The sequence below is a fragment of the Dermacentor andersoni genome, chromosome 8 (genome assembly GCF_023375885.2).
Source record: "Dermacentor andersoni chromosome 8, qqDerAnde1_hic_scaffold, whole genome shotgun sequence".
Taxonomy (NCBI): Eukaryota; Metazoa; Arthropoda; class Arachnida; order Ixodida; family Ixodidae; genus Dermacentor; species Dermacentor andersoni.
Window position 1 is genome coordinate 88,042,308 of NC_092821.1, and position 14,797 is coordinate 88,057,104.

At 46.2% G+C, this 14,797-nt stretch overlaps 1 long non-coding RNA gene across 1 annotated transcript in view; it reads left to right on the forward strand.

The window, feature by feature from the left end:
- Window positions 1-14,489, forward strand: part of LOC126529383 (uncharacterized) — a 41,197-nt gene extending 26,708 nt beyond the window's left edge. The window contains exon 4 of the long non-coding RNA XR_008612134.2: window positions 14,010-14,489. This is a non-coding gene — a long non-coding RNA (uncharacterized lncRNA). The remainder of the gene's footprint in view (window positions 1-14,009) is intronic.
- The last annotated feature ends 308 nt before the right edge of the window (window positions 14,490-14,797 follow it).

Here is a 14,797-nt window from a genome sequence, read left to right on the forward strand (position 1 = left end):
TAAATAGAGTTTTACCTGCCCTAGCTCGAAATTATTTATGGATGAAATGCCCCTTTTTTTGCAGCAAGGAATAGGCCTTCAGAACAGGACGCCCAATTAAAATTGCACTAGATGTGCATAGCATCTCGCAGCCAAAGACTGCACAATGCTATCCATGAACATTTTGTCACCGAACACGTCACCATATGGAAAAAACAAATAATCTTTATATGAACTCGAGCTGGACGAGCAACTCGAACTCATCTTAGTGAAACAGGCAGAGCTGGTCGAGTTCCACAGCACGCTGTAAGAACCTCACTGAGGCTGGCCCTGAGGCAGACTAGAACCACGGCCTTTGAGTACGAGGAAAACACCAGTTTATTAAGACAGTTGTGCGCCTCAGCACCATGCCGCGTCCGCCAGCCCTTATAGTCTCCATTGACTCTGCCGCAAATCCTAAATCATCGCTTCCATCAACGCTACACCCAGCTGCTGTATTTGCCGAACGCGATTTGCCCGGGGCGTGCTCTTCTGTGATCTTCTATGAAGCGTTCTCAAGAAAGCCTTATCCTTTGCCTTTGTGATAAAGCTTTCAATACACTAAACAGACCACCTCCGGAAGGACTGCGACAAGGAGTATTTGCTGCTTTTGACTGAACTGCTACCTGGTCGTGAGCACATAGCGTAAGCGTACTGCTTGAGTCTTGCGTCGGATTTTGTGGTAAGGCTTCCTGTTCAGAAAGTTAACTTTCTAGATGCCGGCATCCTTTTGCGCTTCTTTTTGCATTCTGTTCAATTCCAAATTGAACATAATGTTTCTGGACGCAGAGTTTGAGCGGAGATGCTCGGTCTGCGATCGCCACTTTCGCACAATGGTGCATGATTATGACCGCCAATGGATCCTGCACACACTGCGTCGCTTCCTCGGTCATCATGGTGCAAATAACCTGCCGTCCGCTCCAGAGACCCAGTTCCAGGTGTTGTAGCCAGCCTACACCGCACCTTCACTAAATATACTACTGGAATAAACCACAACCTGTGATTAATAAACACCATGAAAGAATTGCTGGCGTGCGGTGTAGCTGGTAATACTGGCTATCGATGAGGTCAACGAAGCCCGGGCTCACTCAGTCGTTCACGAAGTCGTACCGATGAAGATCTACCGTTGTCCTAAAGTACAGTTGACAAGACGTGATGTAATGTGTAGTGCAACGACGCTTTTATGGGTGAAGCAGTGCAGCGACAAAGAGTGAAATTGTGTTTTAAGGGAGGCCAAATGACTGTAAGGTCATGCTAAGCCACGTACATGGAAATTGATTTATGAAAAATATGTGGACGAGTGGTACAAGCATTTCTGCAAAGGTCGAGACACCATGAAAGACGTGCAATGGCCAGGCACATTCGTGATATTATGAGTGCCCCTGCCCCTCAGAAAAACGAGAAAATTCGCGAACTTTTGGCCGAAGATTGTCGATGAACGATGTATACCCCTTTTACATGGCAAGTTCAAAACGCTGCATCAGTGGTAGGGCTAGCACGTGCCCGCCAGTGCTAGCTACCCCATCGCCATCACCATACATGCAAGGACCATCGAATCGCCAGCGTATTACAAATCATGAACACCCGTGGCAATATATTGCTGCAGTGTCAATTCTACATTGCATAATCTGTGAACTATAAAAGCAAGATATTTTGCTACTGATCTTCAATACATATTCCACAATATTGGTGTACCGTACAGGGGTTCCACAGAATGCCTAACTCTTCTTTATTATCTGAAGCCAATTTTGCAAAGATAACGTGCTCATATCGTCAAGAATATGAATAAAAAATTTTTATTCAATACTACTGATATTATTGCACAGCCTCAATAAATGCAAGAACCTATGTCGAATTTTACCACAGAATCATTAATAACCCAATTAAGGAGACACCTGATCAAATTAATCCTTAAAACGCGCATTTACGGGAATTAATCATGGCAACAAAAATTAAAAGCTTTCTGTGCGTACTAATCTCGTACAGTTCGCATTTCTTGATTTAGCAGCCAGCGAATGGCGTTGACGGCCAGGGTTTATTGCGGAAAGTACACACTATTACTCCTTTAGTGTTGCACTTCAAGATGCTTCGAAGAAACATATATTGTAAAAAAAGAAAGAAAAAGGCCCTTTTGTTATTCATGCTGTCATGAGTTCTCAGGCCTTCGCTTTTCTTCTTTTTTGTTATTTCAATATGTTTCGTGTTTTATCTTTGATCTTGGATGTACTCCTAACGAGGAGGCCCACCGGAGAGCGCGCGATTTCACGCACCGCGCTGTCGCGTGTAGCCAGGCTTAGAACGAGGTCAACATCCACAAAGATCCATTATGTACATTCCACGAAATTGTTTCCCATTATCGACTAGGCAGGAGGACATTTCCACCCCCTCACCCCAAATTGAACAAACCTCAGGCTCCTACACTACACTAAGACTCCTGCAAACCCGTTTGTATCCCACTCCTCGGTCCCTTAACTAGATCCTGAACACTCACAGTCGTGCCCCAAATGTGGTCATGACTCATGCTCCTTTGATCACATGCTCTGGCTGTGCCCAGCCCTTAACGCATCTCAACCCATCACAAAAGAACAATGGCAGAAATCTCTCAAGAGCAGCAATCTCCACATTCAACTCCAGGCTGTACAGAGGGCCCACGACATTGCGGCGGGACTTGATCTCCCGGTTCCATCGTGGGCGGAGCCACCGACTTGATCTTCGGGAGCTTTCGGTTTTGGCTCCCCGAGGGGTCAGTCCCTCAGGACTCAAATAAAGTTCTTGTCATGTCATGTCAATGTGTGTGCGTACCTTTGCCCTTGCCTAACTTGTGTTGATCTTAAAAAATATTTTCTGTTAGCGTTTTTACGTGCTCTTTCATATTGTATATTGTTGTGTAATAAAGTATTTTTGTATGTTCTTATGCACTATGTATCAAACTAATGTTATATTATATTCCTCTCGGGGTACAGTCGTTCGATCTCTAATTATGATTTTGTACTCCCCCAATGGTATGGCCTGGGAAGGGACCTGAAGTGTAAGTAAATGAAAAAAAGTTTCTGACGTCAGCCACTCAGATAAAGGATCAGGTAAATTGTTGTTATTCAACTCCCAAGATATTTGAAAATCAGTGAGGGTTCCTGCTTAAGATAACGCTATTTTCTACGTTGTCTACGTTCTCTGGTCGGTGAGGAGCACAGATAGCTTACCGGCTGCGTCTTTGGCCTTAATTGCCATTGCGACGGCGGCTCTCTCCCCCATGCCTGCGTAGTTGAGCCTGGTTGTGGCGCTAATTTGGACTTTCGATCGGTCCGTTGGGTTTGCGGCCACTATTATGTGGCCACATGGCCCATGAGCTGCATCCATTTCCAAATCTTTTTTTAAGTCGGTGTGCCCGAGCCTAGCGCCGGCCTCTGTGGTGAAAAAGCTCACGTTTTGGGGAATCGGGGCCATGATTAGGTTTTCACGTATCTTTCAACACAGAGCTACGTCTTCGTCGCAGCAGTGAGGTCGTACGTGGTTGTTAAATGTTTCTAGCAGCTTTATCCTGGATGAGGATTAGTTTAAGTGCTCTGTTTGCCTTCAGTTCTTCGAAGCTGTTCCACACCCCCACTGCACTTAGTTTTGCCATAGAAGTGCTTATAGGGTGTCTGATCACAGCTTTGTAGGTCGTTCATATAAGGGCGTCTATCTGCTCCAATTCCAATTCACACAACTACTGTTAAGCGAGGCTGTATCTATTGCACTTGATGACGAAGGCATGAACAAGTCTCAAAGTTTCGGTCCCGCTAAAGCCACTACGATGCTTCAGCCATCTTCCTATAATTCTAGAGAGTTGCTTAACTGCAGTTCGGAGAGTTCTTATTGTTTTGTCTGCGCGTATGCTACTTCGAAGCCGAATGCCCAAAATGTGTATTGTTTGTGCTTTTTGAGATCTTGTCCGTCGAGCCCGAGCGAGAGTTTTGGTTTCCTGCATCCTCTGCCACGAATTCTTATGAATTCATGGCAGAGGATGCAGTGCGCAAGCTATACAGCCTTCTACTGCAAGATAGTCTACTGTTTGTATTGCCTCTTGCAGCATGCTTTCCTTGTGCCCCAGGGATCTCTCAGCTACCCAAAGCGTGATGTCACCTGCGCATAGTGAGAATTTTAGGTCCGGTATTTCTTCCAGTTTTTTAGCTAGGCTGTCCAAGGAACAGTATTGATACCTGTGAGCTTGCACCATAGGGAATCTCGAGAGTTATAGATGGAACTTCTCCTAGTCTTATTGTAACTTTTCGACCTGTCAGGAAGGAGCGAATGCAGTTGTCGATTTGTTCTTCGCACGCCGTACTACTTAGTTATTGCATAATTAAGTCATGTGTCATAGATTCGAAGGCACTTATCAAATCTAGTGCCACTACTACGTGTTCTGCTCCTGTTGGGATTTTGATCACCTCGTCATGCAGTCTTAGGAGTATGCCTTTCGTGGATAAATGCTTGTCTAAAACCACACATGCTGTCAGATAGGTGGTCGTTTTCTTCTAGGTAGTTAGTTGATCTAGTCAGTAAGACTTTTTCAAATAGTTTTCCTAGTCTCGAAGTGACAGATATGGGCCGCAGGTTTTGCAGGCTGCGGCTTTTCCCGGCCTTTAGTATAAGAACTATAGACCCTTTCTTTCAGTGCGTTGGTAGCGTTCCCGCGTCCCAAACCTGCCGGTTGAAGTAGTCTGTGAGCTTTTCGAGATGCTCGACGCGAAGCTTTTGTAGCGTTGCGTAAGTTACTTTGTCTGGACCGGAGACGGTGTACAGTCGCGTGGATTGGGCCGCTGCGATAAATTCAGCCTTTGAGATCAGTACGTCTAGCGTCCCATTTGCGGCTCCATTGTACTTCCGCATGACTGGAACAATGGCTTCCGAGCCTGTGTACTTCTCCCGAAGCATGTCTATGAGGCCTTCGAGCCTTGAACTCTGCGGCAAGTGAAATTAGGGTCCTGTTGGTGACAATTTTTGTACTTTCCGGCTTCAGGAGGCTTTGCAGTATTGCCCGTGTTTTGGCTGTCGTTAGTGTGCCCCTAATGGAGTCGTAAAACCGAAGTTTTCGGCTTCCAATTTCCTAGCATAGTTGTCCTTCTTTTGAGTTATTTTAGTTATTTTGATTATAAGCTTTCCATTCACTATCTGCTTTTTTCACTGTCTGGTGAACTCCCTCCTGCAATCCCATAGGGGCAGGACATGGTCGTCAATTATGAAGTTTTCTATGGTTAGGGCGATTTGCTTAGAAATGCTGCCATGGGCGTCCCGGATGTGAGCAAGCCAGTATTCCGCGTTATCGAGACGGTTGTTGAAGGGAATATTTAGGTATACCGTCGAAACTGGCATTGTTACTTTCCCGATCGTGCGTCTGATTTTTGGGGAGTTCATTGATAGGCTGATAACGTAGTCGCCACTCCCTAGGGTTACGTCGACTTTTTGCCAGATCACATTGTCTTAATTGAGGGTACATGTCTAATCGGGCAAAGTGTCCACGCGGGCGCTGTATCCTATGCGTCTTGGAGTTGCTAGAAACCTTTCTATCTGCAAATCGTGTCTTTCGGTAACGTTTAATAGTAGCGCTCCTTTGGGAGCATCCCGTTTATAGTCCCAGGTGGAAGTCACCTTATGAGACTAATCGGTCTTTCGGTTCTAGTGAGGATATCTTTTCTGCGAAGATATTTGCGAAGTCCACTGCTCTCTCTTTTGGGGGGTTATATATGTTTACTGTGATGATTGTGGCCATACCTCGTTTGTTGGCATGCATTTTTATAATTTGGCGCTGCAAATACACAGCCTTGTGCGTAGTGGGTACTCTGTGGGACGTGCCTGACCACCAGTGTTGCCCCCGCGTTTAATGGGGGCTAAAACTGCCTAGTATACGCGTACGTTAACTGGTCTGGTACCGATTTCTTGTAAACATATGATGACCGATTTGGTTGAAGCCGCGTTTATAAACTGCTGCATGGCCGCCGTTTGCTTATTGAAAGTGAAAGTGTTGTGAAAGTGTTGAAGGTCTGCTATGCATGTTGGGCTACTCGCCATTGTCCTCGCTTTCTGTTGTGTTCAGTTGACGCTGCCGTCTATCAGATGGAGCGCCCGGGCTTCCAACCGTACGTGTACGTACGCTTTGTTTGAAGCTTAAGATTGATTCGCTTACATAGCTTTTAAGGTTTTGAAATTCTAGGTATAATTTCTGTTAGAAATTCTGCATACTTTGTATTTGTTGCGAGATTTGCGCCAGCACGTTTTCTAACGTAGTCTCAGCTTTTGATGCCGGTGCCGTTGATGTCGTTGCCCCTGATGTCGGTGCTTTGGGAACTAGCAAAATTTAGTTTTATGGACACAAACTTTCGTTTGATTTGTTGCAGGCTCTCAGGAGTTTCTTCTGGCTATGATCTTTTGATATTCTGGGTTATCCGTTATGGTAGCTGCCGGCGTTACCACCATTGCCCAGCTTAGCCTTGGTTTGACGAATTTTTGGTAGTCCCCCAACCTGTGTTCGAGATTCCGAGGTTGCAGGGCCTTAGGGGAGGGGCAGTGGGAGATGGAAGGGTCTCGGTGTTGTCTTCTTCTTTAACTTGATCTGGACATAAATCATGATCGCGATCAGCACCTGGGTAAATGTCTCTTCTGGGAGCCTGGTTGTGTCTCCGTCAGTGTCGGCCGGAAGTTTTCGTTGTCGCATATGTCGATGTCGCATACAGAACATAAAAGTCAAAAACGGAAGCACACGGTATTAAAGGAAAAATAACAGGCCAGCACAGACATAAATTACCAGAGATTGTGCGCACCGGTAAGGCAGCTTCAGGCACTCTACTTGATCAACTTCAGGTGAATAGCTCACAGCGTCACTGTGATTCCGTGACGACGTCGGTAACTACCTCATATTCCCGTGGACCAACATGTCGAAATACCTCATCGGCGCTTTAGCTCATTGCTTTCGGCTGAAGTTGAGGCAGTTTGCAGGAATTATAACAAATGATGCCGGGCTCGACACCTTTTGAGGCTGTGACGCCGGAAGCATTTTGGCCGTTGGTTACGTCCAATTACCTTTACGGTGTCTAGGAGGTGATCGGAGAGAGAGCGTGAAACAAACAAGAAAATGCAGGGAGTTTAACCAGACGGACGTCCGTTTGGACATTCTGGATGGGAGGGAGGAGCTGAGCGATTAGAAAAAAAAAGCTGAAGGTGATAAAAATAAATAGTTAGCACGCGAAGTATTAGTGTGTCTATACAGGGTTATTTTTAGAAAACGTCTTGAGATTATGCATAGTTTACTGGTTTGATGACGGGCAAATACAAACCACGGAATCGTTGGTTCTATATAGGGTCGACGATCGAGTTGGCTGAGTGCACTGGAAAGGCTGACGTTACACGTTAAAGCGGCTGGAAGACGTCGTCACTTGCTAGTGCTTGGTCTTTCAACAGCGGCTTAAGCAGTTGGCGGTTGTATTCCCAGTGCACATTTTCATGGCCATTTTAATGGTCGTAACTTTCGGAAAAAATTCTGCAGCGGACTTGCGGATTGCAGCGGAGGTTGCAGATCAATCGGACCAAGAGTTTTTGCTTTGAGCCCCTCATCAGAAAACGAGCTGTCGTCTCTTCTGAAATTCTGGGGCCAGCTTGGTGGCATGGGTGAGTCAGCTCTTCTGTGAAAACGATGTTCTCTTTGAGCAGCTGTAATTGGGCTTCTAATTGAAGTTCCGCACTTTCTTTGCATACATTTGTGAAAGTCTTCAGAAAGTTATGCAAAAATATGCCCCACACCATTCTGACCAAGCACGTGTGGCATCTGTCTGCTTTACAGACATATCGCATAGTTACTATTTGCATTGACTGTGTTCAAACCCCAACACTCTCCACGCCAAAGGAGCACCCCAAGGAGCAAGTCTTACACCAACATTGTTCAACAGAGTAAAGACGGGGCTTCCCGACCAATTCCACACAATCACTGGCTTACGGCACAAACTCTACGCCCATGATGTCACCGTTTGGGCTACACAGGGTTCTGTTGGAGAACAACAGGACGCCCTCCAACAGGCTGTAGAGGTTGTTCAACAAGACGTCATTGAGAGTGACCTCCAATTCTTCTAAGAATGTGGACCCTATGTTTTTATACATAAAGGCAAACGAAAGAACACGAACACCCACCCATTTCATTCTTCCTGAAATGACGGATCAGCCTTCAACGAAGGAAAAAGAGAGGTGGTACCCACACTATGCTATTCCTTAAACCGACTCTTTCGCAAATACTGCGGTGATCGGCCGTGCCGTATCTTGCCCTCACAACCTAAACAAAGCAGATATAATAACACTCATCCAAGCTCTCGGTATCAGCTGTGTGGCCTGTGGGGCCTGTGTGACCTTATACATACCTCTCATCTCGCGAGAACTCGATAAACATGACACCGCTCTTCTTAAGGTGTATAAACGGACCATTCAACTACCGCCAAGCACGGCTAACTTTCGACTGGAGGCTATCAGCATTCAAGACACTACACTATATATATATGGAGCATATCTGACCAATCAAAGACAGCGCCTAGCCCTTCACGCCACAATAAGACGAATTCTCCAACGCTTGCGATGCCCAAAGACGCTGACGGGAACACGAACCGACCCACACCCTGGCGCCTCACGTCCTAGAACATGTCCGATTTACTCCTACCTCCCAGAGCACCCATTTAGAACATCCATATTTTCACCACCAAGGGCGGGCCTAAAGTCTGCAGAAATGTAATGGCACTCTGCCGACAACGTCCTATACAGCTGCTGTACCCTGCCCATATATGTCTGCCTCAACAGACTGCGTGGTAGACACGGAGCTGCAGCAGATGGTGTCGGCTGCGGCTTGCGCGACCAGCATCCTCAATGCCGAAGAAATGGCCATTGCCCTGGTTATTTGCTCTAGCGCAAGTCTTGAACATGCCACAATCCTCAACGATTCTGAAGTATTCTACAGGAAATACTCCAAAGGACGCATCTCCGTTACCGTCTTTGCAAAAGTACAACACGCGAAGACATTACTGAATGTAGACATCGTACGCACACCAGGACACGAGTACCTTCACGGAAATCAGATAGCACCTTAGGCCCACAACAAGGTCAATAAACTCTACTGGCACAAGCGGTACGCCTACAGTGCATCTTTTCGCAACACTACAATCTCAGTGGGCGCGTATACACAGCCTCGGGCTCACCGCTCTCGAGAGAAGTTATGGCATGGCACCACCTTCAGGCAAATGTCCACACCTAAGCCTCATTCATGCCATGTACAGCACCCTTTATTCGTGTAAATCTCATCATGGTGGCCACTGCACTTCCCATTACGGCATTAAGTGGCAATGTTCCCATACTAGAACATCCCCCTCCCCCGCAATCAGGAACCCTAACGCTCAAAAATAGGCGGTTGTACTGTCCATGTCGGGCCCGCAAGACCAGTAGCAGCTGGTGTGGCGAGCCGGACAGGCAGCTAAGGCCTTTGGTGCCCTGGAATGAGGGCCCCTCCCAGGCAAGCTGGTCATCCAGCTTACTTGCGTGTTTATTGCGATTCACATCCTTAGGCTACTTAAAGCACTTATAACGCATTATAACGTTCGACAGTGACCATGGTCGCAATGTAGTTAACCCTTGATCACAATGCACCTCGAGTGTCGTCTCGTTGCTCCAGCAAATGCAAGTGGAGTCGCTTGAACAGTCCAATGGTATGTGTATTGCGAGGGCAGCTTTTTCGGAGAAAGGCGTTGATCGTAATGTGCTGCGCGAGCATAGATGAGCAAAGGGTTCGTACCAAAATCTCTCATCCAAAGAGAAAACTCTGTAAACCCTTAACAGCTTGATAAGGTCACCTGCACATGCATAAAGATATCATGAAATATCGTAGCAACTCCCATCCTAAAGCAATGTTAGCCATTGATTTGAAGAAAGCCCCCGAAAACGTGGCCCAGGATGCCATGCTCTCTTCCACCAACTGGGGCACCAAGATATACGACTATATTCAGGACTTCCTGTAACGCCGTACGTACACCCTCAAAATTGGTAGTAGGACATCTCACCCCCACCCACACCCGCGCTAGGGCATACCACAAGGTTCAGGTAGTGCTCTCCACAACACTGTTCAACTTAGCAATGTGTGACTTACTCGGAGCTCTACTCCCCATACCAGACATACGTTACACACTGTACGCCTAAGACATAACCACATGGATCAACAAAGCATCTCCTGAGAAAATACAGGACATCTGCAAGGCGCACTAGATGCAGCTCAAGGGGGGAACTGCGAGGAGTGCTCTCTGGAAAAAGTCAGAGGTGCTGCTGGTTGTTGTGCACACCACGCGCAGGAGACCCCCACCCATTGCCCTACACAACAACGGACAATACATTCTTTAAAGACATAATAGGAAATTACTACACCTATGCATTCAGAAAGATGGAGTGCGTGCGCCCACTGTCCATCATTTCCTTAAGCAGGGTGAACAAGTCTTGGAATATGATGTGGCGTATTTGCAATCGCCACCAACGGCTTCGGGAAACAGACATGCTACGGCTGCGTGATGCCTTACCCTTGTCTTGCCTTTGCTATCATGCGCCATACATTAACTTCACAAAGGCGCAGCACAACAAGCTCGAAACTCTCATGCGCGAAACCTCCAAACTTGCAGTCTTAGTGCCGACCAACAGGAGTACGGACCTGTTAAACGAGGCAAGTAACCATGAAATCCTAGAAAATGCTATCTGCTTACACAAACACATGAAGCAAATTAGACTGAACCATACCACATTAGCCAGAAGAATCTTGCAAACGCGGGGTTTTAAACTCAAAGACAACCCGCCACCTGATACAAGCTGCTCGGCGAAAATTCCCGAGCACTACTCACAATAACACCCGTACCACAGCAGATGGACCCCCAGTACATTCACTAAGCCAACACCCACAAATACCTGTTCATCCATGCTACCGTAAACAACTGTGCAGCAGTCCTACCCTCTACAACCGAGTGGCTCACGGAAGTCACGACCAAGTAATCCTGGTTGCTTACATAGCCCTTGGACTGAGGGGCGCAGTCCATCAAAGAATTTTTTTCTCTAAATGTAGTTAGGTACTGCTAAGGTGCAATTAAGTACTGTTACTTGCAGGAGGCATAAACATGGTAGAGCTGTTGCGGATTGCAGGAAGACATCTGTTGAATGAAACGTTAGGAGGGTAATGAACCTCGCCTTTATTGTCTCATTCGAACGCTCTCTTTGTTTAAAAGTACCAGCTTTACGCGTAGCTCGCAGACTCAGCTTCTCTCTGCACAGACCACCAGAGCATCGAAATTAATCTCGACGGCAACAAACACTTGACTTTTGTAAGGTTGAAAAAGTACAAGGTGGCTTTGTGCGTATTCTGAGCTGGTTATAGTGTGTGTGCATTACGGAATCAGGGTGTAGACGAGCCATATGCAAAAATCCTGAAAGATATCTACAGCGGCTCCACAGCCACCGTAGTACTCCATAAAGAAAGCAACAAAATCCCAATAAAGAAAGGCGTCAATCAGGGAGATAAGATCTCTCCAATGCTATTCACAGCGTGTTTACAGGAGGTATTCAGCGACCTGGAGTGGGAAGAATTGGGGATAAAAGTTGATGGAGAATAGCTTAGTAACTTGCGATTCGCTGATGATATTGCCTTGCTTAGTAACTCAGGAGACCAATTGCAATGCATGCTCACTGACCTGGAGAGGAAAAGCAGAAGGGTGGGTCTAAAAATTAATCTGCAGAAAACTAAAGTAATGTTTAACAGTCTCCGAAGAGAACAGCATCTTACGATAGGTAGCGAGGCACTGGAAGTGGTAAGGGAATACATCTACTTAGGGTAGGTAGTGATAACGAATCCCGATCCTGAGACTGAAATAATCAGAAGAATAAGAATGGGCTGGGGTGCGTTTGGCAGGCACTCTCAAATCATGAACAGCAGGTTGCCACTATCCCTCAAGAGAAAAGTGTATTACAGTACTCACGTATGGGGCATAAACCTGGAGGCTTACGAAAAGGGTTCTGCTTAAATTGAGGACAACGCAACGAGCTATGGAAAGAAGAATGATGGGTGTAACGTTAAGGGATAAGAAAAGAGCAGATTGGGTGAGAGAACAAACGCGGTTAAATGACGTCTTAGTTGAAATCAAGAAAAAGAAATGGGCATGGGCAGTAGATGTAAGGAGGAGGGAAGATAACCGGTGGTCATTAAGGGTTACGAACTGGATTTAAACGGAGGGGAAGCGTAGCAGGAGGCGGCAGAAAGTTAGGTGGGCGGATGACATTAAGAAGTTTGCAGGGACAACATGGCCACAATTAGTACATGACCGGGCTTGTTGGAGAAGTATGGGAGAGGCCTTTGCCCGGCAGTGAGCGTGACCAGGCTAATGATGATGATGATGATGATGATGATGATGATGATAGTGTGTGAGTGTTGACGTTTTGATTTCGTGACGTCTTGATTCTGCGCTTCATGGGCTTGAACAACGGCGTAGCGTTCTCAATTTCGCTAGTATTTTGCTGCTCGAGTGACGTAACTTTTTCCTTTGTGCTCATGGTGGGATCAATCAGCATATTCGTGCTGAAGATATCACACATGCTTTAATCGCAATGTGTTTGTAGTAGATAAAATAAATGTGCAGGTTTACTGTTCGCATTTAGTCGAAGAAGTGGCTCATACCACTTGTATGCGTGCTTTCCGAACATTTCATGTGTTGACAATGATTACTCCCTCTTGGTAGCTTCTGTTCATTAGTGCACTGTGAAAATCGCAAAATTAGTACTTGCAATGCATATAAGCCCTCCACTAGTAGTCGCCGTGAAAAACAAGGCTGTGACTTGTTGCGACGCTTCATTCATTGGGGCACTGTGCTCGAATCGATAAATCGTTGCACTGTTATTGGCAATAGCGCCCTGTTCAAAGCAGTTTCAATGGCACCAGCCAACCTTGCCTATCAGGTAGCTAGCAAAAGAGCCAGCTTAAAGAATCCCTAGCGATATGTCCCAACTCCTGCTTTGTGCTTTAGGATTTCAAAAGGGGTAGCTAGTGAACCGCTTCCACTGGATTACCATTGTATGAGTAAAAATACAAAAGGATAAGCAAAAAATGAGAAGAAAGGGTGTTAACCGAGGGGCCCGATTTTTATGTCATATCGTAAGAAGCCAACAAACACTGATACCAAGGAAAACATAGGGGAAATTACTTGTGCTTAATAAATGAAATAAAGAAAGGATAAATTAATGAAAATTAAAGTGCATAAAAAAACAACTTGCCGCAGGTGGGAACCGAACCCACAACCTTCGCATTTCGCGTGCGATGCTCTACCAATTGAGCTACCGCGGCGTCGTTTTCCCATCCACTTTCTTGGGTATTTACGTGTCCTAGTAGAACCCTGGACGTTCTCGTGACGCCTGAGGCAAAAAGGACGTTCCACGTCCGCCGCCAAGGTCTCTGAGTGGTGGTTCTGGCTAACACTCCCAGGGTTCTACTAGGACACATAAATACCCAAGAAAGTGGATAGGAAAAAGACGCCGCGGTAGGTCAATTGGTGGAGCATCGCACGCGAAATGCGCAGGTTGTGGGTTCAGTTCCCACCTGCGGCAGGTTCTTTTTTCATCCACTTTAATTTCCATTAATTTATCGTTTCTTTAGTTCATTTATTAAGCACAAGTAATTTCCCCTATGTTGTTCTTGGTGTCATTGTTTGTTGGCTTTTTATGAAAAGGAGAAGAGGCAAGATGAAATATATAGGCTGTAACGTTAATACCTCCACATTACAGCACATACATTTTGACTCATTCAGCACAGTTTGCGGTTTCGTGTACTTGACAAGGTACAGAGTCGCAAGTGCTTGTAGTTGCTCGCTCGGATAAGTGGAAGCAAAATTTGTGCTCACACAAAGTCAATCTTCCTGCATATTGTGATCATGAGTTGTGTTCAAAGCTAACAGTTGCAAATGTTTTCGCAGATAGCATCAATCGGTGGGATTTCCCGGGCGGTCTAATGATGACAGCAACCATCCGGTGTTCAACCAGTACAAACAAAACGGCGCCGCTACAGTTGAGGTGGAAGTGCGAGCAGAAAAACCGGCTGACCCGCAACCGGCTGTCCCGCAACTGGCTTCCCCATTACCGGCTGCCCCATCACAGGCTACCCCGCGAGGCTCGAATTGTGTGCAACGCAGAATTCATACAACTAAGAGTGCAGCTGTTGAATCAGAGTTTATGACCAACTTCAAGGTGTTGAAGAAGACAAGCGAAAAAAGAGGGATCACCTGCTGAAGACGAAGCGCATGAGAGCTGAGCATGCGCTTCATATGAAGTAGTCAAAACAAATAGACGAGCTAGAATGTGCAAGCAAGAAAGTCAAGGTCGAGCTCATCCAGCTGAAAGTAGCTGCTGTGAAAAAAGAATGCTAATTAAAATGGGACAAACACTTTTATTCTGAACATGCACTGTTTTTTTCTCTGCATTATTTTAGCAAAAATATTGCTGAATAATACGTGCTCGGGTTCCGAAGCCACAAGCCGAGTCAACGGGCTGTGGTCCTTGAGCTTGTGAAGCTGGGGAGGCTTGCTGAAGGTTGCATGTGTCAGGAGGCAGTTCATCACTGGGTCGGTTCTGGCCAGAGCTGTGAAAAGCTGCACACGCCATGACGATAATGACAGATGTTTTTGTTCGTATCTGTAGTTTCATATCAAGACATGGGAATCGTTTACAAATTCCGAAAGCCTTTTCGACGGTGTTCCTCGTCTGT